At 45.3% G+C, this 23,057-nt stretch overlaps 1 protein-coding gene across 1 annotated transcript in view; it reads right to left on the reverse strand.

Annotated features, from left to right (window-relative positions):
* CSDC2 (cold shock domain containing C2) overlaps window positions 1–22,839 on the reverse strand; it is a 161,534-nt gene extending 138,695 nt beyond the window's left edge. The window contains exon 1 of the mRNA XM_030207804.1: window positions 22,664–22,839. The gene's annotated coding sequence lies outside the window, so the exon portion shown is untranslated. The remainder of the gene's footprint in view (window positions 1–22,663) is intronic.
* Between the last annotated feature and the right edge of the window lie 218 nt (window positions 22,840–23,057).

Raw genomic sequence — 23,057 nt, forward strand, 5'->3', positions numbered from 1 at the left:
TTTAATCATAGTTTCTGCTATACCCGAGTATAATATATGTAAACCATTGTGGCTGTACCACAGAAAAGGCAATATATCAAATCCATGACCCTTTACTTTCTGTCTTATTTGTGTGTTGTGTATGATTTATTGTTACCAACCTAGTACGTAGGATAGTTCTGGCTATAAATTTAAGTAAATAAAACGGTAAAATATTTATCCTTAGCATCCTGCTGTACTAAATAAGGTCATCAGTGTTGCCGCTCTCACTTCTCTAAACTCTCTGAATATGGTAAGCTGTTTCCCATCTCACCCCGGTGACCTGTTCACTTTCAGTTCTGCCAGCTCCACATGACCTCTGCTGTGAAGGCTGTGCTAAAAGTGCACTGTGCAAGCCCTGCTCAGAGGCAGGGATCTCACTTCCAGGGCTCCGCTCCGGCAGAATAAAGCCCCAACCTCAGCCAATGCCCAAATGCAGAGCGGCTCACTGGGAAACCAGTACAGTAAACTGTGCAGTGCTTTAGTGCAGCAGTTTGCTTGAGATTTTCCTGTGCTAGTCTTAACCCAACTTAGAACATTTCATGAGAAGAACGGTTAAAAAAAAAAAAAAAAAAAAAACTTAGGGGGGCAACTGAGAGAGTAAAAACTGTACAACAGGCGTGGACGCTGTTCAAAAATATCATACCAGGCCATACATATTCCGCGAATTAGAAAAGAAAGACAGAACTCCAAAAGACAGCCGGCCTGGTTGAAAAGTGAGGTGAAGGAAGCTATTAGGGCTAAAAGAAACGCCTTCAGAAAATGGAAGAAGGAACCGTCTGAAAATAACAAGAAGCAGCATAAGGAGTGTCAAAGCAAATGCAAGGCGCAGATAAAGAAGGCCAAGAGGAATTACGAAAAAAAGATAGCATTAGAGGCAAAAAAACATAGTAAAAAATTTTTTCGGTATATTAAAAGCAGGAAGCCGGCAAAAGAATCGGTTGGGCCGCTGGATGACCGAGGGGTAAAAGGGGCGATCAAGGAAGACAAAGACATAGCGGAGAGACTGAATGAATTCTTTGCTTCGGTCTTCACCGAGGAAGATTTGGGTGGGATACCGGTGTCGGAAATGGTATTTCAAGCGGACGAGTCGGAGAAGCTTTCTGACTTCACGGTAAACCTGGAGGACGTAATGGGGCAGTTCGGCAAACTGAAGAGTAGCAAATCTCCTGGACCGGATGGTATTCATCCTAGAGTACTGATAGAACTGAAAAATGAGCTTGCGGAGCTACTGCTAGTGATATGCAACTTATCCTTAAAATCGAGCGTGGTACCGGAAGATTGGAGGGTGGCCAATGTAACGCCCATTTTTAAGGCTCCAGGGGAGATCCAGGAAATTATAGACCGGTGAGTCTGACGTCGGTGCCGGGGAAAATGGTAGAGGCTGTTATTAAAAACAAAATTACAGAGCACATCCGAGGACATGGATTACTGAGACCGAGTCAGCACGGCTTTTGTGTGGGGAAATCTTGCCTGACCAATTTACTTCAATTCTTTGAAGGAGTAAACAAACATATGGACAAAGGGGAGCCGGTTGATATTGTGTATCTGGATTTTCAAAAGGCGTTTGACAAGGTACCTCATGAAAGGCTACAGAGGAAATTGTAGGGTCATGGGATAGGAGGAAATGTCCTATTGTGGATTAAAAACTGGTTGAAGGATAGGAAACAGAGAGTGGGGTTAAATGGGCAGTATTCACAATGGAGAAGGGTAGTTAGTGGGGTTCCTCAGGGGTCTGTGCTAGGACCGCTGCGGGGGGGGGGGGGGGTCTGAAATATTATAGGCTGCAGAAAGTAGAGCCGTGTTTCTATGTGCCCTCCAAAATAAGCGTAACCAGATTAATCAGGGAAATACTTCTTGTAATTTGGCCTTGGCACACACACAAAGCAACAGAGTCAAATCCTAAATTTGTCACAGTGCCTTTCCCTTTCCTAAACTTTAGATAAAGCATGGTTTAAAATCACTCAACGTTCCATTGCTTTTTCTGAAGTTAAAATAGCTTCATTACAGAAACAAATATATGTAATCCTGTGTGGACTTGAAGCATTTAATTATTTGGGTTTATTTACTGCCCTTTTTTTTTTTTTAAGGAATTCACTCAAAGCGGTGTACAGTAAGAATAAATCAATGGTGAGCAATAGGCAATTACAGCAGTAAAAATATTTGAATAATGATACAAAGTATGGTATACTACTTACAATGTCAACACAATACATAATAGAACATTTTAATTGATAGTGAAGGGTATAAGCAAAGATGGAACATATAGGTAAGACAGTAAGAGGAGTTAGAAAATAAGATGACTAGTTTAAAGAAAGTTGCACATGAGATCAGAGATAGTTAGAAAATAAGATGACTAGTTTAAAGAAAGTTGCACATGAGATCAGAGATAGTTAAATATTATCCCAGCTAGGGTAGGAGTGGATAAACATGTCCTGCTGCAGTATGTGCATCCTGAGTACTCCTTGTGTGTGTGAGCGACACTAACGAGTTAGTTACTTCTTCTATTAAAGGCCTGGTTGAAGAGCCAAGCTTTCATCGGCTTCCTGAAGTAGAGATAGTCTTGTGTTAAGCGGAGCCTTTCAGGCAGTGCATTCCACAGTGTGGGGGCTACTCTGGAGCCTCTCAGCTGCTAATCCTCTCAGATATTAGGAGGCAGGAGCAATGCACGTTCACTCCTGCCTTGTGCCTGCCATCTTGGAATTCCTGTATTTGACAGTTAACTCCATGCAGTACAACACTTGGGATCAGGCTGCCAAATAAACATCAGGTGCCACCATTTTCCCCAAGTTGTCAGCACAAGGTAGGAGCAAATGGGCATTACTCCTCCCTCCCAAGATTGGAGGTGTGTACAGGGGGATTCGTTGAGGATCAGAGGGGTTCTGAGGGTATTGGAGGAACCTACTTGGGCCCCATCATATTTTTAATGAGGGGGAAGGGGGATTTCAAGGGGCCACCAGGGAAATCTTTCAAGATGAGTTGAGGGGTCTGAGGTCCAGGGGTCAGGACCACCGGGGACATATTGGGGGCGGGGAGTATCAGGAAGACAGGGGTGGTGCAGTGAAAGGTGTTTGGGGGGAAAGAATCAGGGGAGGGGGCACACGGGGTCATCTGAGGTGGCCCTTTTGCTCCCTGATGTGTCTATGCTTGCTCTGATCTGGTGTGTAGATTCAGCGTTAAAGGAAAAGTAAACACTGCAAAGTTTCAGGGCAGCTTTTTTTCATTGGGAGCAATTTGTTTGGTTCTTTTGCTTGCACTTTGCATGCCCAGTGTGTGGTCATTTTGTACTGAGCTAGAAATAAGTAATGCCATACTGGGAAAAGACCAAGGGTCCATCGAGCCCAGCATCTTGTCCACGACAGCGGCCAATCCAGACCAAGGGCACCTGGCAAGCTTCCCAAACGTACAAACATTCTATACATGTTATTCCTGGGATTTTTGATTTTTCCAAGTCCGTTTAGTAGCGGTTTATGGACTTGTCCTTTAGGAAACCGTCCAACCCCTTTTTAAACTCTGCTAAGCTAACCGCCGTCACCACATTTTCCGGCAATGAATTCCAGAGTTTAATTACACGTTGGGTGAAGAAAAATTTTCTCCGATTTGTTTTAAATTTACTACACTGTAGTTTAATCGCATGCCCCCTAGTCCTAGTATTTTTGGAAAGCGTGAACAGACGCTTCACATCCACCTGTTCCACTCCACTCATTATTTTATATACCTCTATCATGTCTCCCCTGAGCCGTCTCTTCTCCAAGCTGAATAGCCCTAGCCTCCTTAGTCTTTCTTCATAGGGAAGTCGTCCCATCCCCGCTATCATTTTAGTCGCCCTTTGCTGCACCTTTTCCAATTCTACTATATCTTTCTTGAGATGCGGCGACCAGAATTGAACACAATACTCAATGTGCGGTCGCACCATGGAGCGATACAACTGCATTATAACATCCTCACACCTGTTTTCCATATCTTTCCTAATAATACCCAACATTCTATTCGCTTTCCTAGCCGCAGCAGCACACTGAGCAGAAGGTTTCAGTGTGTTTTCGACGACAACACCCAGATCCCTTTCTTGGTCCATAACACCTAACGTGGAACCTTGCATGACGTAGCTATAATTCGGGTTCTTTTTTCCCACATGCATCACCTTGCACTTGCTCACATTAAACGTCATCTGCCATTTAGCCGCCCAGTCTCCCAGTCTCGTAAGGTCCTCTTGTAATTTTTCACAATCCTGTTGCAAGTTAACGACTTTGAATAACTTTGTGTCATCAGCAAATTTAATTACCTCGCTAGTTACTCCCATCTCCAGATCATTTATAAATGTTAAAAAGCAGCAGTCCCAGCACAGACCCCTACTATCTACCCATCTCCATTTAGAATACTGACCATTTTACCCTACTCTTGTTTTCTTTTAACCAGATTTTAATCTGCATTAGGACACCACCTCCTATCCCATGACTTGGAGTCTTTCATTACACTTGTGCCCTTCTCTGAAATTTTCACCCTTTTTTTTTTTGATGGGCAGTATATACTACACTTAATCATTCCAATTGCTGTAATAAAATCTTAATAACTGTATCAAATGCAACCTGAAGATCCAGCGCAATAAATCACACCTTCTCTGCCTTGATCCAACCCTATATTCCTAACCAGCATAAAAAGCATACAAATAGCCATGTTGGGGTCAGACCAATGGTCCATCTAGCTCAGTATCCTATTTCTAATAGTGGCCAATCCAAGTCACGAGTACCTGGCAGAAACCCAAATAGTAACATTCCATGCTACCAATCCCAGGGCAAGCAGTAGCTTCCCTCACCTCTCAATAGCAGACTATGGACTTTTCTTCCAGGAACTTGTCCAAGCCCAGATATGCTAACTGCTGTTACCACGTCCTCCAGCAACGAGTTCCAGAGCTTAACTATTTGCATGAAAAAAATATTTCCTCCTATGTGTTTTAAAAAGGATTACCATGTAACTTCATCGAGTACCTCCTAGTCACTGTACTTTTTGAAAGAGTAAAAAAGTCAATTCACTTCTACATCACTCAGGATTCTGTAGTCCTCAACCATATCCTCCCCCCCCCCCCCCTCCAAGCCATCTTTTCCAAGCTGAAGAGCACTAACCACTTTAGCCTTTCCTCACATGAGAGGAGTTCCATCCCCTTTATCATTTTGATCGCTTTTGTTTGAACCTTTTCTTATTTCGCTATATCTTTGAGATATGACGATCAGAACTGAATGCAATACTCAAGGTGAGGTCACAGCATTGAGCAATACGTAGGCGTTGCAGTATTCTTGGTCTTCTTCACCATCCTTTAATTCCTAGCATCCTGTTTGCTTTTTTGGCCACTGCCACATACTGGACAGATTTCAGTGTATTGCCTACAATGACACCTAGATCATTTTCTTGGGTGCTGACTCCCAAGATGGACTCTAGCATCAGGTAACTATGATTTGGATTATTCTTCCCAATGTGTATCATTTAGGGTCTGTTTATTAAGCCACTTAGATGCCCAGTCTTCCAATTTCATACGGTCTTTCTGCATTTTTTCATAATCCACATGTGTTTTGACAACTTTGAATACTTTTGTGTCATCTGCAAATTTAGTCACCTCATTTGTTCCGCTTTCCAGATCATTTATAAAATGTTAAATAGCACTGCTCCCAGTACAAATCCGTTCGGCACTCCACTATTCACCCTCCTCCACTGAAAACAAAAATGGTCATTTAACCCTACCCTCTGTTTTCTGTCCAATAACTAATTCCTAATCCACAACAGAACACTGCCTCCTATCCCATGACTTTTTTATTTGCTCAGGAGTCTTTCATGAGGAACTTTGTCAAAAGCTTTCTGAAAAATCTAGATACACTGCATCGACCTGTTTATTCATGCCTTCAAAGAAATGAAGCAAAGTGGTGAGGCAAGATTTCCCTTGGCTAAATCCATGCAGACTCTGTCCTATTAAAACCATGTCCATCTCTGTGTTCCATAATCTTATTCTTTACATTGTTTCCAAAAGGCACTGAAAAAAAGCAGGAGCAAACATTCCATGGGCCTCGAGCTCATCCTGGAGGTGGGGATGATAACCGTTTCCTGGGGTTCAAGCTCACCTCTGGATCCACTGGGGACTGTGTAATTCTTACCCCAACTGAAGTTTCTACCAAGGCAGCTGTAACTGGTGCATAGGGGCACTGGCGAGTACTTGTAACATTAAACCCTAAAATCACCTTTCTTTACCATATTTGGGCACTACAGACTCAGCAAGGGTATGTTGAAATAGATCCAGCTGAGGACACAGGACAGGTGGAGCAGTCCTGTTCCACCCATTTTTGATCCCAGCTCAGAATCTTATCAGCAGTACTACAGGACAAGTAAAGCAGGCAGCAATCGGCACCAAAGTCCCTAATGAGCTGGGACCACATGGCACACTGGACAAGAGAACAGACCTGCCAGGACCTCCTGTCTGTAACGCAAAGATGAACATGGATGAAGCTAAAGGCACCGTTTTACAGGCGCCAGGTTTCATATCCAAGAATTAGCAAAATTAAACTAGGAATTTCCAGGCTGGAGGTCATTCGATGGACAATGTCAAAAGACAGAATTTCAATGACTGAAACCTTCTTCCTGTCCCTGATCTCCCTCTTCAGCCCTTTACCTAGCATGCTTTTCTGCAACGCGATGAATCTGATTGGATTAGAAGAGATACATGTAATGGCTAGGTAGACTTTTGAGAGCCATTATTCATTGCTGAAAAATGAGCTATGTAAACGTTTACTTTTCGGGACCTGCTGGGTAATTGCGACCCGGACTGGCCACTTTAGGAGACCGGATGTTAAGTTTGATGAACCTTGGTGTCTCTCAGCAATGTTTTCCTTATGTTTTTATAATTAAATCCAAGTGAATTTGTCTTATATAATCTGATAGGGGTTTTTTTTTTTGCTTGAGAATAAAGCCAGGCTGGTATTGTATTGCTCTAGTCCCTGTGCCTGGTGCAGAGCCTGGGTATTTTCAGATCTCTGCTACCTGCCTGCTGAATCAAGAGAGCACAAGGAGAAACCAAAGAAGTGAAGGATGCAGCTGAAACAAAAACACATTTCTAAGGACCATGCTGGTCCTGGAGAAAACTGAAGCGTATGCAGGCTTAAGAATTTTTGAAAGGACCAACCACAAAGATAGATAAATTGTAATACACAGTGTCAAGATCTCATAAGTCCCACATCCCAAGAACAGATGTGTGTGATGATCTTGAAACCTTTCAACAAGATTTCACAAACCTTCAAGGGCTCCTGAACAAAAACAAGTGAGAGAAAACCAGAACATACACAGATTAAAAATCCCAGCTTACTTTCTATCCCCTCAAAGTGCAGCTTTTCCATGCCAAGTCTCTGCCCATCTATAGACAGGAAGCATATCATCCTATCATATTCTGTTCTAAGGCAAAATGATACACCAGGCACCAACATTTAGAGGTAGATGCACTAAACGTTTTTCATCGTTAAATGAGCCCTCAGGGAAGAATTTCCTATCCTTTCCATGCACTTAAGCCTATTTTCCGACGACAGTAGCAGCTAACGAAAACGGAATGGAGATGAGCAATTAGTGTGAAAACCCCATTGAAACGACATGCACTAACCTTTTCCGATTGCCTTTACGCAGGAAAAAGGCAGGAAAACTAACGAGAGGTCTGGACCTCTCGTTAGGACAGCTCCATGGCAGGAAAAAGTGTTAAGTGAAAAAATAAACAAACTTTGAGCCAATCCCAGCGCATTAGCAGAGCTAAAAGCGCTGTGATTGGTCCAAAGGACGTCAGAAAACACAAAAAAAAAATAAAAATAAAAAAAGGATCAGGAGGGGGCAAGGGCGCTCATCAGGAGCGTCCTGTACGGACGGCCTTGCCCCCCCCCCCCCGCTGCTCCCCACTTTCCGCCGCTCCCCCCACCCCAAAAAAGCAAAATTCAAGCAGCCCCTGCCCCCCTCCCTTCCTCACTACTCTCACCTCAGCTCCGCCTCCCGACATCCTCCGTCCTGTGCCCCGCCCCCTTTTGGGGTCGTCGCCGCCATTCCCCTCCTCCATCGGGCCCCCCTCCCTCTTACCGGGCCCGTGCAGCGCCTCTCTCCTCTGTCCGAAGGCGCTGCACGGGCAAGAAGAAAGCCTGATGCCTGCCTTCGCCCAGCTTCTACGGCGCGTCTTTCTCCTGCTGGGCCCGCCCCTTTCTGACGTCGGTAACCTACGTAGGTTACCGACGTCAGAAAGGGGCGGGCCCAGCAGGAGAAAGACGCGCCGTAGAAGCTGGGCGAAGGCAGGCATCAGGCTTTCTTCTTGCCCGTGCAGCGCCTTCGGACAGAGGAGAGAGGCGCTGCACGGGCCCGGTAAGAGGGAGGGGGGCCCAAGACGGAGGATGTCGGGAGGCGGAGCTGAGGTGAGAGTAGTGAGGAAGGGAGGGGGGCAGGGGCTTCTAGAAGTTTGCTTTTTCGGGGTGGGGGGAGCGGCGGAAAGTGGGGAGGGGGCAGGGGCTGCTAGAATTTTGCTTTTTCGGGGTGGGGGGAGCGGCGGAAAGTGGGGAGCAGCGGGGGGGGGGCAAGGCCGTCTGTACAGGACGCTCCTGATGAGCGCCCTTGCCCCCTCCCGACCCTTTTTTTTATTTTTGTTTTTATTTGGGAGCCATGTGCTTGCGATTTGACTGTGTTTTGACTGTTTGTGGCATGCGCAGAGCAGCTAACATAACGCTTGGCTGCTCTGCGCATGATTTGGGGGCCGATTAACGATGTGTATTGTGATTCTTTGATACATTGTACGTTTCACTACCGATCTCAGCATGTGTGACTTTTTTTTTTTGTGCATTTTTCGTTATTTTAAAATCGTTAGGGACTTTAACGATTTAGATTTTTTTACGTTTGGTTGCTGCATCTGCCTCTTAACCTGGCCATCTGGAAATGCTACATCAGCAGGCTTTCAGAAACCATAACAGAAGAACTTCTGATAAGAGGTGTAAATAAACAGGCTGTCCTTCTAGGGAAAACTAAACTTTATCTCTGCTCTGTCCAAGTTAACCTATAATGAAAGGCAGAAGCCATAAACTCAAACTCCTTGACTTGTACAAGATTTTTTTTGAGCAAGGGAAGGTGGGGAGGGACCATTCCCTTGTTCACAAGGGTCCTTACATCTCCAATAACTGCTTTTGCTAAGTACTATCTATTGGGTTAACCCAAATGAAGGTGGAACAGCCTGAAAAGGAGGCTGTTTTTTCCAGTGGGTACTAGAAAGCTGCAAAGAATCAGCAAATGCCTCTGTCTTTGGGAGTTACCTCCACAGGTTCAGGCTTTGATTTTTTTTTTTTGTTTAGTCTGTGAAAGACTGGCTGGCAGGTCTTGTCACCTGCTGAATGCAATTCAGAAGCTGAGAAGAAAAGAATATTCTGGAATGTGAAGGAGGTCTGGAAACGTTCTAGAAAAAAAACAAAAACAATTTCTATGTTGTAGAGAAGAATTATTATTTTGTTTCTATTTTGTCCAGTTGCTGTAATTGATTATTTAAAACAGTGGTAGTACAAACAGGAACAGAGTGTATATCAGTTCCTCAAGACAAACAAAACCCCCCAAATTAATCTGTTTGAACATGTAGATAGTAAGGGTAAAGGGCCATGGATTTGTTATACCACCTTTCTGTGATACAACCAAATCCTATATAATAATTCTCACCTCCAACGTTCTAATGTGCCTGGTACCGTGGCGCCCTTGGAGGTGGTCTGCTAGGCAGTTTAGAATGTACTGACGTCAGTGATGTCACTGACAGCTGATTCCAAGGCAAGGGGAGGAGTAGGGACCCCTGCCTACGAAACAGCTGTCAGTGCCCCCCCTCGGTGCAACACCCAAGCCCCTGCCCTGTAAAACCGCGAGCCAGGCAGGGGGAGGAGTAGGGAAACACGCGGAGCGTTTCCCTACTCCTCCCCCTGCCTACCAATCAGTGCCCCCCCCCCTCGGCACAACACCCAAGCCCCTCCGCCCCAGCGCAGCACCCAAGCCCCTACCCCCCCTCAACGCATCACCCAAGACCCTCCCCCCGGCGCATCACCCAAGACCCTACCCCCCCCCTCCCCCCTCTTGGGCACATCAACTCCCTCGCCACACACAGCCACCAATACTAACACTGTCCGGCCGCTGCTGCTTCTCCTGTGGAGCAGCAGTGGCCGGTACAAAAAGAAAAAAGCCAAAAAAAGATTTTTAACCTGAAACGCGGCTCCATAGACAGCCATCTGGCATTGGCTGTCGTCACTGCAGCCACTCCTCCTCTCCCCTCCACGTCACTGTCCCTGCAGGAAGACCCCGGAGGAGCGCAGTGTTTCAGGTTTAAAATCTTTTTTTTTTGGCTTTTTTCTTTTTGTACCAGCCGCTGCAGCGGCTGGACAGAGTTAGTATTGGCGGCTGCAGGTGGCGAGGGGGTTGATGTGCCGAGGGGGGGAGGGGAGGGTCGCTGGACATGGATGCCTGCAGGGAGGCAGGGGAGGTGGGGAGGGGGTCCTGAGACCAGATGGGTGGCTGCAGGGAAGGGCAGGGGAGACAGAAGGGACGCTGCAGGGGGGGCAGGGGGAGAGGAGGATCACTGGACATGGGTGGCAAGGGGAAAGGAGAAGAGGGTTGCTGGACATGGGTGGCTGCAGGGGGAGCAGGGGAGAGAGGAGGGTCGCTGCACATGCGTGGCTGCAGGGGCAGAGGAGGGTTGGTGGGGAGGGGGTCCTGAGACCAGATGGGTGGCTGCAGGGGGGGCAGGGGAGACAGGAAGGACACTGCAGGGGGGGGATTACCTTGCTAGCGCCCGTTTCATTGCCTACCGAAACGGGCCTTTTATACTAGTAATAAATAACATTGATTTTGTACTTTTGGGTTGCTTTGGTTATGTGTTTCAAGGTATTTTCTGCAGTCTTCCAGCTCTATTCCATTCCTAGCATCCTTCTACCACCAGAACAGTAGGGGTGTAAGCACTGCAATGGTAGGGATGCTACAAGATAGGGCTGAGGTATATTAGCAGAGCTTTGGGTTGGGGGAGGGGAGGGGAAGGTCTCAACACTGAAACAACAGGAGTACTGCATGTCATGACTGAGGGGCATTAGCATAGCTGTGTGTAGTTTTTTTTTTTTTTTTTTTGGGGGGGGGGGGGGGGGGGTCCAAGTACTGGAATGGGAGGACAGCACTGAGGTACGTTGACCAAGCTGCGTTGGGAAGAGTCTCAAAAGTAGAACAGGAGGGAAGGGTGCAAGACATGCCTAGGGTGTATTGGCAGAGCTCTGCCTTCTTCAGCAATTCTTGATTTTATTCCATGGTGCTACTGCAGTGATTTGAGATACATTAAACGCACAGCTAGAGTGTCAGACAGGATATCACACACATCGATATGCAAAATGGCTACATCTACAGAAGTTCTTTAAAATTGACTTTTATTAACAGAAGCTGAATACAGCTGGTAGAATATCTCCATCTGCCTGAAATGCAGTGCAGCAGAGAACACCAAGCTACAAGGGTTTTGGAGACATTTGGTGGCTCATTTTCAGAGTTACATAAGTTACAATGAGGCTCATTTTCAAAGCACTTAGACTTACAAAGTTCCATCGATTTCTATGTAATTTTGTAAGTCTAAGTACTTTGAAAATTTGCCTCTATGTAACTTTGTAAGTCTATGTGCTTTGAAAATGAGCACCTTCGTTATTTAGGGATAACGGCTGGACAGCAACTCAGACTGACACCTGAAAGTGGATCGGTACTGGGATATGATGAATCTAAGAAAGTATTTATTTACAGAAAGAGTGGTGAAGCATGGAATGGCCTTCTAGTGGAGATGGGGACTGTGTCAGAGTTTAAGAAAGCATGGAACAAGCATGTGGGATCCCTTAGGAAAAGGAGGAGTTAAGGATTATGGAGGATGGGCAGACTGGATGGGTCATTTGGCCTTTATCTGACATCATATTTCTAAGTTTCTCATAGGGTAGGAAACTGTAAGAACCAAAGTTTTGTGGCCATGATATATGAAGTCGGTGACATGGCTGCTATGGGGGGGGGGGGGGGGGGGGGGGGGATTTTTAGGTGACTTTGGATTCTTTTGGCTATACTTTATTATTTGGCACTTGAATTGTACTGGGATTGCTTTCTCTTTATGTTATTATTGCCACTTGTTCTTATTCACCAATAAAAATGGTTACACATAAAGTGGACTTAAATACTCTGGTGACTCAATATAACAGTCCTTGGGGGTGCAAAAAATCTGACCGCGTTGTACATGAGGCCGCATTGTAAGGAGGAACCCTTTCTGCTTTGAATTAAAGTTAACTATATGGAAAAACACCTAACACCAAGCTCACGAGACACATTTGCTTAAGGCCTGTCTTTAGCACATCCAGCGCATTTAGTTTTTCTTTGATCGTCCTACTGCTTTTGTTTACCTTTAGAAGACATTTGTTAGTGCGGTGCTTCAGCAAATTATTGTACACTAGTAAAAAAAAGGCCTGTTTCTGAAAGAAATGAAACGGGGTCTAGGAAAATGATGATCTAATTGCAATTATGTTGTTAAGGGAACCATTACCAAAAATCAGGGTATATAATGAGTAATATTGCGTTTTTTAGAAATTTGTCTGTATAGTATTTTAAAAATTAGAGAGTAAGCAGAACGTAAATAGCTTTAATTGCAAACATAATGCTGGTTTAGATTTTTTAAATTTCTTTATAAACAATATTTTTGTGTGCAAACTTTGTCACAATAGGGGAAAAGCTTGTTCAGGACCATCTATAACTTTAACAATTGCATCACAAGACTTACAAACTCGTGAAAATGCAACATACAGTTGTCCATGTGTAAAACACTGGTTCTGGTAGGAAAATGCCAACTTTTTCAAATGTTTGTCCTTGTGACATTGTTATTGCAAAAGCCAATTTCACAGCAAATTGTTTTCTCCATCCACCCATGTCCAGCAACCCTCCTCTCCTCTCCCCTGCCCTCCCCTCCATCCACCCATACCCAGCGATTCTCTTCTCTCCCCTGCCTCCCCTCCAACCACCCAGCGATTCTCCTCTCTCCCCTGATTACCTCCGTCAAAGTGGCCACGTCATTGAAAGCCCTGCCCGTCTCTAGCCTTCCCTTCAAGTTCGTTCCCTCAGAGTCCCGCCCTTGTGGAAAGAGGCAATGACATCAGAAGGCGGGACTCTGAGGGAACGAACTTGAAGGGAAGGCTAGAGACGGGCAGGGCTTTCAATGACGTGGCCGCTTCGACGGAGGTAATCAGGGGAGAGAGGAGAATCGCTGGGCGGCACAGGCAAACAAAGGCAGTGGTGGGAGGTAGACGTCAGGCAAGCAGGCTTCTACTGCGGGAGAGTGACTTCAGGACAGTGGCGTAGCCAGACAGCCAATTTTGGGTGGGCCTGAGCCTAAAGTTGGTGAGCACAAATCTCTGCCCCGCCATTCCTCCACCTCAAAATATAAATACTTTAGCTAATGAGGATCCTCAAGCTCTGTTAGCTGAAGACTTTCTCCGAAGGCAGCCAGAACTCCCTTTTACCAAGCTTGGCAGGCAGCAGAAATGTCCCTAAGCCACTAATGCCAGCATTACATGCGTGCTTAGTAGTCGGTGGCTCAAGGATGCTGTCGCTGACTGGAGAGTTTGGTAGAAGGGAATTCTGGCTGCCTCTGGAGGAGGTTCTCAGCTGGGGATGCTTGGGGTTCCCCACCAGTTATAAAGGAAGGGTCAGGGCCAGTGTTAGACATGCTATGGCCCAGGTCAGAAAATAAAGGAGGGCACTTTTTCTGATCCCCTCTCCTCCCTGCCTCCCCTGCCAATACTAATCACACTGACAGACCGTCACCAAATACAGACCAAGGGGATCACAAATTAGAAATTAAAATATTTACACAAACATTGAATTGAGAATCCCAAGAAGTTAAACTTAACATGTACTACAACACTGGAGAAATAACAACAGAAATGCATTTCCTTTCTATTGAACACAATGCAAAGACAATTGCTATGCACATTTCCGAAAGCTAATATATTCCATTTAAAACATTCAAAATAAAATGCTTTTTTTCTACCTTTGTTGTCTGGATGTTTTATTTTTCCATTATGTTGGTTCCAATTTCCTGTCTGTCATCTACTAATTCTCCTTCAAGCGGCTGCTGTACATTTGTCTTCTCTCTGCTGTCTGTTCCCTCACTACACCTAGTTCTGTCCTCTCATTTTTTTTCTTTTCCGCCTCCGTCAACTCAAATTTGACCCTCTCTCTCATCCTTCTCCTCCTTTTTACTTTTCAGCTACCTATCAGATTTCTCTCTTCTTCTTTCGCCCACTAGCTCTCTCATTTCCCATCTCACTCCTTCCCCAGGCTTCCATTCCCTTCCATCTTTAATCTATTCTCCATTACCATATTTCTACCCTCTGTAATCACTATCATCTCATCCATTTTCTTGCCACCCTTCTCCTCCCCTTCCTGGCCTCTCCCACATGGTTCCACCATTCCCAGCGTCTTCCTCCCTCCACCTTTCTAGCCCAGCATCTGCTCTCTTTCTTCCATCCCCACCTTTGTAGCCTGATATATCCTGTCCTGTTCCCCATGGTCCAGCATATCTCCTTCTTTCTTCCCTCAATCCCATTGTCTGGCATCTCTCCATCATTTTCATCTGCTCCTGGATCCATCTTCTTCTCTTCCCCTCTCCACCTGTGCATCTCTTCCTGCCTCTCATCCAATCCCATGTCCTAATCCCCCCCCCTTGTACCCCAGAGCCAACTTCTCTCTTCCCCCTCCCTCCCACCCACGCAGCATTCATGCCCTTCCTCCGCCATGTCCAATATTTTTGCCTCAATCTCACTGTCCACCATTTCTCTCTCTCCCCCTCCTTTGTGCCCCAGGTCCAACATTTCTCTCTTCCACCCCCCTCCCTCATGCAGCATCTCTCCCTTCTTCACTTCCAGTGCCCCCCCCCCCCCAGTCCAGCACTTTTCTCCCCTTCCCCTCCTCCAACCAGTCCAGCACTTTTCTCCCTTCTCTGCCTCCAGTCTCCGATCTGGCACCTCCACTTTTTTTCCTCCCTGCTTCTAATGCAGTCTGCAACTTACAGCATTGGAACTACCGGCAGCGATTCGCACACACAGGCTCGCACAAGTCGCACCTCGCAGTAGCTCCGGAGTTCCCGCCACGTCCCGTCCTAATAGGAAGTTGCGTCATTGAGGGCGTGCCGCATGACGCGTCAGTGAGGGCTTGACGTGTCAGAGCGAACGCCGGAGCCGGCCTGTGCTGCGAGTTTGAATCGCTGCTGGGTAGCGCCAATCCTGTAATTTGGAAGCACCGCGGCAGAAACAGGGAGGCAAAAAAGAGAAGTGCCAGATCTGTGGGAGTGGAGGGAAGGGATCATGGGTGGTTGGGGTGCGCTATTCCTGGGTGGGCCTTGGGCTTAAGTGAGTGGGCCTGGGCCCACCCAGGTCCACCCGTGGCTACGCCCCTGCTTCAGGAGATGGTTACGAACGCAGTGAGACACATTGGAATGTTGCAGGAGCAAATTATTATATTAGATTGTGACAAAATGTGCACATGAACAGGAAGAACAGACAGTTTTATTGCTAGCATAGCACATGTGTGGACCCTGTGCTAACTGCCAATTTAACTCAGTAAGATCTGAAGAGGCTGGACTATAAATTGGGGTCCACAGGCTGTTCAGGTTGTATGCAGGTCCGCGTTCAATTGAAGCGCATTATATCAAGTGACCAGTGTTATTTAGAAACAGAATAAAATAAATGAGACATGCTTTATAGAAACTCATCCGATTGCTTTAGTGTGTTGTAAATAGGATTTGTATTTGTTGTTTTTCCTCTCCCTCCCACTTCTCTGATATTATATGTCCAGGTGACATAACCCTTCCACTTCTCCAGACCTTCATGTGAGCCCTCTTGGTGTCTCAGAGGAGCAAACAGGGGTTCCCCAGGCTACAGCACACAGTAACCCTGCAGTAGAATTGTGCAATAGATCTCAAACACACAGCTGTCTAATGTAACAGCCATGCAAAACTTTTGCTACCCAATGTAGTAACCACTGGTGGAACACAAAAACTGTGCACCAACATGAAAACACACACTGGACACATTTACATTTGAGTCTGTGCTAGTTCAACTTAATGTCATGCAAGATCTCCACTTGACTCTAGTGAAGACCCCACGCTCCCCACTCTCTCCTCTCTGACTCCTCAAGCCCCCCACCCCAGACACATGTTTATCTTGTTGGGCAGACTGGATGGACCATTCAGGTCTTTATCTGCCGTCATTTACCATGTTACCCTCCCAGCACTCCTGATGCTCCAAGTTCCAAACTTCCCTTCCCCAACTCCCACAAACATCCCAGGTGGCCTGTGGCCACTGGACCCCTTAACTCCTCCCCCTGAAGATTTTTTTCCTGTTGGCTCACGTGGCTCCTTGTACCCCGTGCCCTCTCTCCCGCAAAAAAAATATAATAAGGGCCCATGTGGATCCCCTCAGAGTCCCTCCAATACTGGGAGACGGGAACTATACCTATGTTACTCCCATCTTTGCACTGCCATCTTGGAAACGGTGGCACCTGATCTGTAGTGTTCAGGAGGCAGGTGCGATGTCCCTTATTTGGCAGAATGGCTCCTGAATCGTTTCCTTATATATATATATATATTTTTTTTTTTTTTTTTTACATACTATCTTTTTCCAAGATGGCTGCACAAAGGCAGGAGCGAATGGACATCGCATCTGCCTCCTGAACACTACAGATGTGTGTGGGGTGGGGTCCTCAGGCACCCAGTATATTTATTGTGGGAGAGAGGTAAGGGGTGCAAGGGGCCACCAGGGCCATTTCTGTCCCAAGAGTCAAGGGGGGGGGGGCAAAAACAGGGAAGGGGGGTTCAATTAAGTCACCTGAGATGAAGTGCTACGCTTCACCTCAGATGATGCTTTTGCACGTGGCTGCATCTTTGTCAGCCCTGAGTTGGCATACAGATCAAATTATTAGGAGAAAGTTCAAAACTGTGCTAAGTTTCAGGGCAGTTTCCTACATTGGGAAAAATGTGTTTAATTCAGTCCTTTGCATGCCCTACCCCTTAGTGTCGTGGTTTTACTCAAGACTTTCGGCAGTTCACTGTGGTGCCACCTCCTGCGTCCCCTATCCCCTCAAGGTATCGGCTCTGCAATATCCCTGATTACTAGCAGCCCACACAGGCTGACAACTTGTGGCCTAGTGGCTGACAAGGAGTGGCCTAGTGGTTAGCGCAGTGGTCTTGATATCCAGAGATGGCCGGTTCAAATCCCACTGCTGCTCCTTGTGATCTTGGGCAAGTCACTTAACCCTCCATTGCCTCAGGTACAAATTTAAGTTGTGAGCCCTCCTGGGACAGAGAAATAGCCAGAGTACCTGATTGTAACTCACCTTGAGCTACTACTGAAAAAGGTGTGAGCAAAGTATAAGTATAAAAAAATAAATAAATAAAACTTGGCTTCCCTTGAGGCACTGCTCCAAAAATATTCTTTTTTTTTTTCCTTATCTAACAACAATGATCCTTATGTGCTTCCAATGCATACAGCTTTGGGCAGTCATCTCTGGAGCAAAAGCTTTGATACAAAGAATGTAATACTCCTAATGCATATCTTCCCACGAAAAGCCTAATGAATACCCTACTAAGGCCGGGTATACGGATGAAGCGATAGGAAGTTACTGTGTCTCTTGCCCAAGGACACACACACAGGGACAAAATGTCCCAACTCCTAGCACTATAATCACTACTGGACCAGTATTTTCTCCCTTTATTGAGAGAGTAACGTGGATGCTCTATTAGTTCACATGAACATATCAAAATAAAGGTTAACAAGTGCTATTTGTTTTCTTTATTTATTTATTTTATTTATTTATTGCACTTGTATCCCACATTTTCCCACCTATTTGCAGGCTCAATGTGGCTTACACAAACGTGTTATGGCATTGCCATTCCAGGGTAGAAGATACATTTGGTGTTACAAGGATCAAGGATAACAAAGATACGGTCAGTGTTACAAAATATCAGGATAACAAAGAGAATTATTCAAACAGTTGTATAAGAAGAATTTCAGGGAGGATTGGAGTGGTGAAGTGTTGTAATTACGCTATGGATTCTCGGGGTAGGCTTTGTTGAAGAGGTAGGTTTTCAGAGATTTGCGAAAGTTATTTATTTCGTTAATTGTTTTCAAGCTAGTTGGTAGTGTATTCCACAGCTGTGTGCTTATGTAAGAAAAGCTGGTCGCATGTGTTAGTTTGTATTTTACTCCTTTGCAGTTGGGAAAGGGTAGATTAAGAAATGTGTGGGCAGATTTTTTGGCATTTCTGGGAAGGAGGTCTATAAGGTCTAGTATGTAGGACGGGGCATCTCCATGGATAATTTTATGAACAATCGTGCAGATCTTGAACGTGGTGCGTTCTTTCAGTGGGAGCCAATGTAATTTTTTTCGTAGGGGTTTTGCACTGTCATATTTTGTTTTTCCAAAAATGAGTCTGGCTGCGGTATTCTGGGCTGTTTGGAGCTTCTTGATAGTCTGTTCTTTGCAGCCGGCAAAGAGTGTGTTACAATAGTCTAGGTGGCTTTAATTAAACTAACGTAATAAATATTTTTATTAGCTTCTGGGAGCTAGCGCAACCCCTTCCTCCAGTCAGAACATAATGAGCAAAAGACATCGTTACCATAAGTGAATCATAGAGGAGGGGGAGTTTGGAGACCACCAGAAGGTGACTTGCAGTAGCTGTAAAACATCTTTTTTATTTGCCGATTTATTACTTTTTATGTATTTAGGTTTTGCTTACTTATCGTCGATCTTTTCTTGTGAGAATGCGTCCCTTTCCTATCAGATTTTTGGCGTTTTCCTTTTCTTGATTTTATGACTTTAACTTGATTGTAAACCACTTTAATCCATTTTTTGTGACAATATCTTTATTGAATCAAGGAATCAATAACATCAGAGACACAAATTAAACGATGGAGTGAAACTGATTCTAGACCCAAACTTTTTCTTTTTGAAACAGTACTAAAACCATATAACCCCTCCACCCACCCTATCCCTCTATTTTGACCTAGGATGAACAGTCATATGAAAGCATTCTTAGTAGAATCCACTGTTGTGTACAAAGAAACATATCTTGACCATAAGTCTTGATATTGATGTTGTCCTGGAGAGGCTGAAAATCTAAGGGAGGCTGATAACCAGTCTGACATTTCCCACATATGATTATGCCAAGTAGCTAGAGATGGAGGTTCAGAGTCAGCCCAGGATTGTAAAATACATTTTGTTTTAGCAAGGAGGGTGGCTGACAAAACAAATCTACACTTCATATCCCCCAGCCCCTCCTGCCGCAGCAGGGTTGTACTCCCCAGCAGCACCACCAAGACCAGTTAAAAGAAAACTGCAGTGTCGATTCAATAACCCTCAGGGCCCCAGACCAAAAGGAAGACAGCGTATGGCATTCCATGAAAGAGTATAAAAAGGTTCCTGGGAATGCCTTACACTTCACACAGGTGTCATCCTCCCACAAACCCATAACTTTCCCCTTTTGTCTAGTGATATGTACTCTATGCAATATCTTAAAACTGAATGTCCTGCAAAGCCGCGTAAGGAGTCACTGTGTAAAGATCCTCAAACTCAGCCCCCAACTGAACCTCTGAAATGTCCTCCATGATATCTGAACTCCAATTCCTTGCCAGTTGCTCTAAATATGTGGCTTTCCTAGAATCCCTGATTAATTGATACCACTGAGATAATTTATTTAGGGTGGCCGGAAGACGCAAAAAAAAAACAAAAACCTGATCAGCGTGCAAAAAAGCCACCCAGGCTCCCTGTCGACGTTCTGCAACCAGAACATAATCCTGTACTTGAAGGTAGGCAAAAAATTGGGAATGAGAAATTGTCCATGCAAGTTGAACCTGATTGAGGGATGCTTTAATCCATTTTATTAGCTAAGCGATATAGTATTATTACTACATTTGTACCCGCGCTTTCCCACATAATGCAGGCTCAAACATAAAAAGGATGAATTAGAAAGCCTAGGTCTATATATAATTTTGTACTATTGTATTGTTAAATAATCTCGAAGATTGGAAGGGAGGGAGTTCGATGGAGGGTGTAGGGGAGGTAGAGAGGAGGGTGGGAGGGTATTATAAAACTGGATTAAAAATATGAAGTACACAAGGTGACTATGGTGGGGCCGATGACACCATACGATATTCCATGTATATTATTTAATGCCGTGTTGGGCTCACTTGGAATAAGATGTAATGAGCCGAGTTATGTATGTTCTGTGTTATATTCTTTTTGCTCAATAAAGACTTCTAAAAATTAAAAAAAATAATAATAATCTCAAAGATTTAAAAAAAAAAAAAAAAAAAAGCCCAAGTCTAGTTCAGTGATAGGAAGGCAGGTTATAAATCATTTCACATAAAATACATAAATGAGTTATTTGCTGCATTTGTACCCCACATTTTCCCACCTATTTGTAGGCTCTATGTGGCTTACATTATATTGCAAAAAGTATAATTATGAACAGAGTAAGAGGTTTGTTCTAATTTAACATATTACTGTGTAAGAAAAAAATGTGACTGATCATTGTAACCTAAAAAGTCTTACATTCCTGGATTGCTTTCAGCATCCTGATCACAAGAATTGAGGCTCACTTCATTCAAGTGGAGTGGAGGAGTAGCCTAGTGGTTAGTGCAGCGGACTTTGATCCTGGGGAACTGGGTTCAATTCCCACTGCAGCTCTCTGTGACTGTTGGCAAATCACTTAGCCCTCCATTGCCCCAGGTACAAAATAAGTGCCTGTATATATGTAAACCGCTTTGAATGTAGTTGCAAAATACCACAGAGAGGCGGTATATCAAGTCCCATTTCCCTTCCCAAGCTTTTTACAAGGGAGCTCTGATTTATCACAAAGTTTTTCTTTTTCAAAGAAATTTAGTGGGAGCAAAATTCCACTACTGAATCCAAGATAGAGATTAGATCCCTTCCAGTCCCATACCTCCATAAACTCCAAAGAGGGGAGAAAAACACAGAGGCAGGTGCAGCCTTGGAGATTAATCCAGTGGTTCCCAAACCTGGTCCTAGAGGCACCCCAGCCAGTTAGGTTTTCAGGATACCCACAATGAACATTCATGAGAGAGATTTGTATGTGCTGTCTCCACTGCATGCAAATCTCTCTCATGAATATTCATTGGATATCCTGAAAACCTGAGTGGCTGGGGTGCCTCCAGGACCAGGTTTGGGAACCGTCTGGATTAACCAATTAAGAGGTCCTTTTACTAAGCTGCAGTAAGAAGTGGCCTGCAGTAGTGTGGATGCTGAAACTGACATGTGCTGGGCTTTTTAATTATTATTTTTTTTAACAGTGGCTGGGAAAAAGGGCGTTTTTCGAAGAGGGCTGTAAATGGCCATAAGTTGCGGGTGGCTATTTACTGCCTAAGCCCTCACCACCACCCATTGACCTAGTGCTACCCCTGTGATAGTACCAATTTGACACGCACTAACTGCGCTTAGCCCTTCCACTGCTTAGTAAACGGACCCCTTCTTGAGCAGTAAGGTTAATGACCAGGCTCCCTTTAGTCAGATGCAGGAGCAACAGGGCTCTGGTGCTCTGATAGGGGGACTACATTCTAGTCATACAGGCATGAACACATAAGCGAGGGTGTCACTCATCTCGCCCAACCCGAAATCCCGCCCGCCGTGACCCCAAGCTCGGCCCGTCTAGCGTCGGGCACAAATCTCCCGGGACAGGGGTAGACACCTTGCACAGCTCGGTTTTTATTCATTCTGTACCGATCTCTCAAGAGAGGGCCAGACTCACCTTCCAGTGGTTTTTTTTTATTTATTCACTCACTACCGATCTCCTGTCAGTCTCGTTTTCAAGGCTCCAGGGCATGACAGGATATAGAGCTCACACGCTGCAGGTTTAAACTTAAGGAGAGATAAGGACAAAAAAAATCCGACGGATCTACCCGATTAAAGCTCTGCCACTAGCAGAAAGTGAAATCTGTATTTCTAGAAGTGGGCTGGACCCCTTACCACTACCCTCTGTGCGGATGAGAAACCACCATGCACAGCAAGCTTCAACACCGTGGTAATTGGCAGCACGGTGCCCTGCTTCACCTTCAAACGAAACGGGTCCATCTAGTAATTTTCTCTTATTTCTCCCAGTCACAAACAAGACCTTTCTTGCTTTTTATCTAGGGCAACCTCCAGCATCATGTCTCCCCGAACAATAACGCACCAAAATAAAACGTAAATAGCTCAGCCCTTGCCCAAGGGGGTTACTTCCCGATTTGCAATACTACAAAAGGAGACATTAGCAAATCCAGCCGCCGCCTCCTTCTCCTCCTCCCTTACCACAAGCATAAACCCTACCCATAGTAAATAGGAGCACAGAGCATGCTTACGAGTGGTTTGCTTTTTTTCTTTTTCCATCCTAATCTCGTGTTCAGAAATCACAAGCAAGGGAGAAGGGAGAGCCGCCACCTCCCCCCCACTCTTTCTCAAGAGCGCACTCGGGAGAGGAGGAGGATCTGGATGGTATCCTTTCTGCAAAAGCTTCGAGCCCGTGCAACACCCTCCTTCCTCCAAACCCTAGTATAACGTCTCATTCAGGGTCTTACCTGCGAGTCCTCTCCTGGGACAGGTAATCGGAATGGAAGAAGGTAGAACGCTACAGCTGAGCCCCTGCCTCTGAATATCTAACAGAAGACTGTCAGGTGCGGTTGTTGCTGCTCCTTCCAGCGGGTTTTTTTTCCCCCCTCTGCTGGTTGGCTCTTCTTCCTTGCTCTTTCTTGTGCTTTTCTCCTATATTCGGCACACGCCCCTGTCATGACATCATGGAGTGGGCGGGGCTGAACGTCAGCCTCGCCTTTCGTGTTCTCACTGCTGTGTTGTTGGGTCTTCTTTCTGATTCCCCCTTTCTCTTTAGCATCTGCCCTCGAATCAGGGCTCATGGTATTTCAATTTTTTGGCACTAGACACACACGGGTTTAAGCATACTATCTGTACATAACT

Source organism: Microcaecilia unicolor, chromosome 1 (genome assembly GCF_901765095.1).
Source record: "Microcaecilia unicolor chromosome 1, aMicUni1.1, whole genome shotgun sequence".
Lineage (NCBI taxonomy): Eukaryota > Metazoa > Chordata > Amphibia > Gymnophiona > Siphonopidae > Microcaecilia > Microcaecilia unicolor.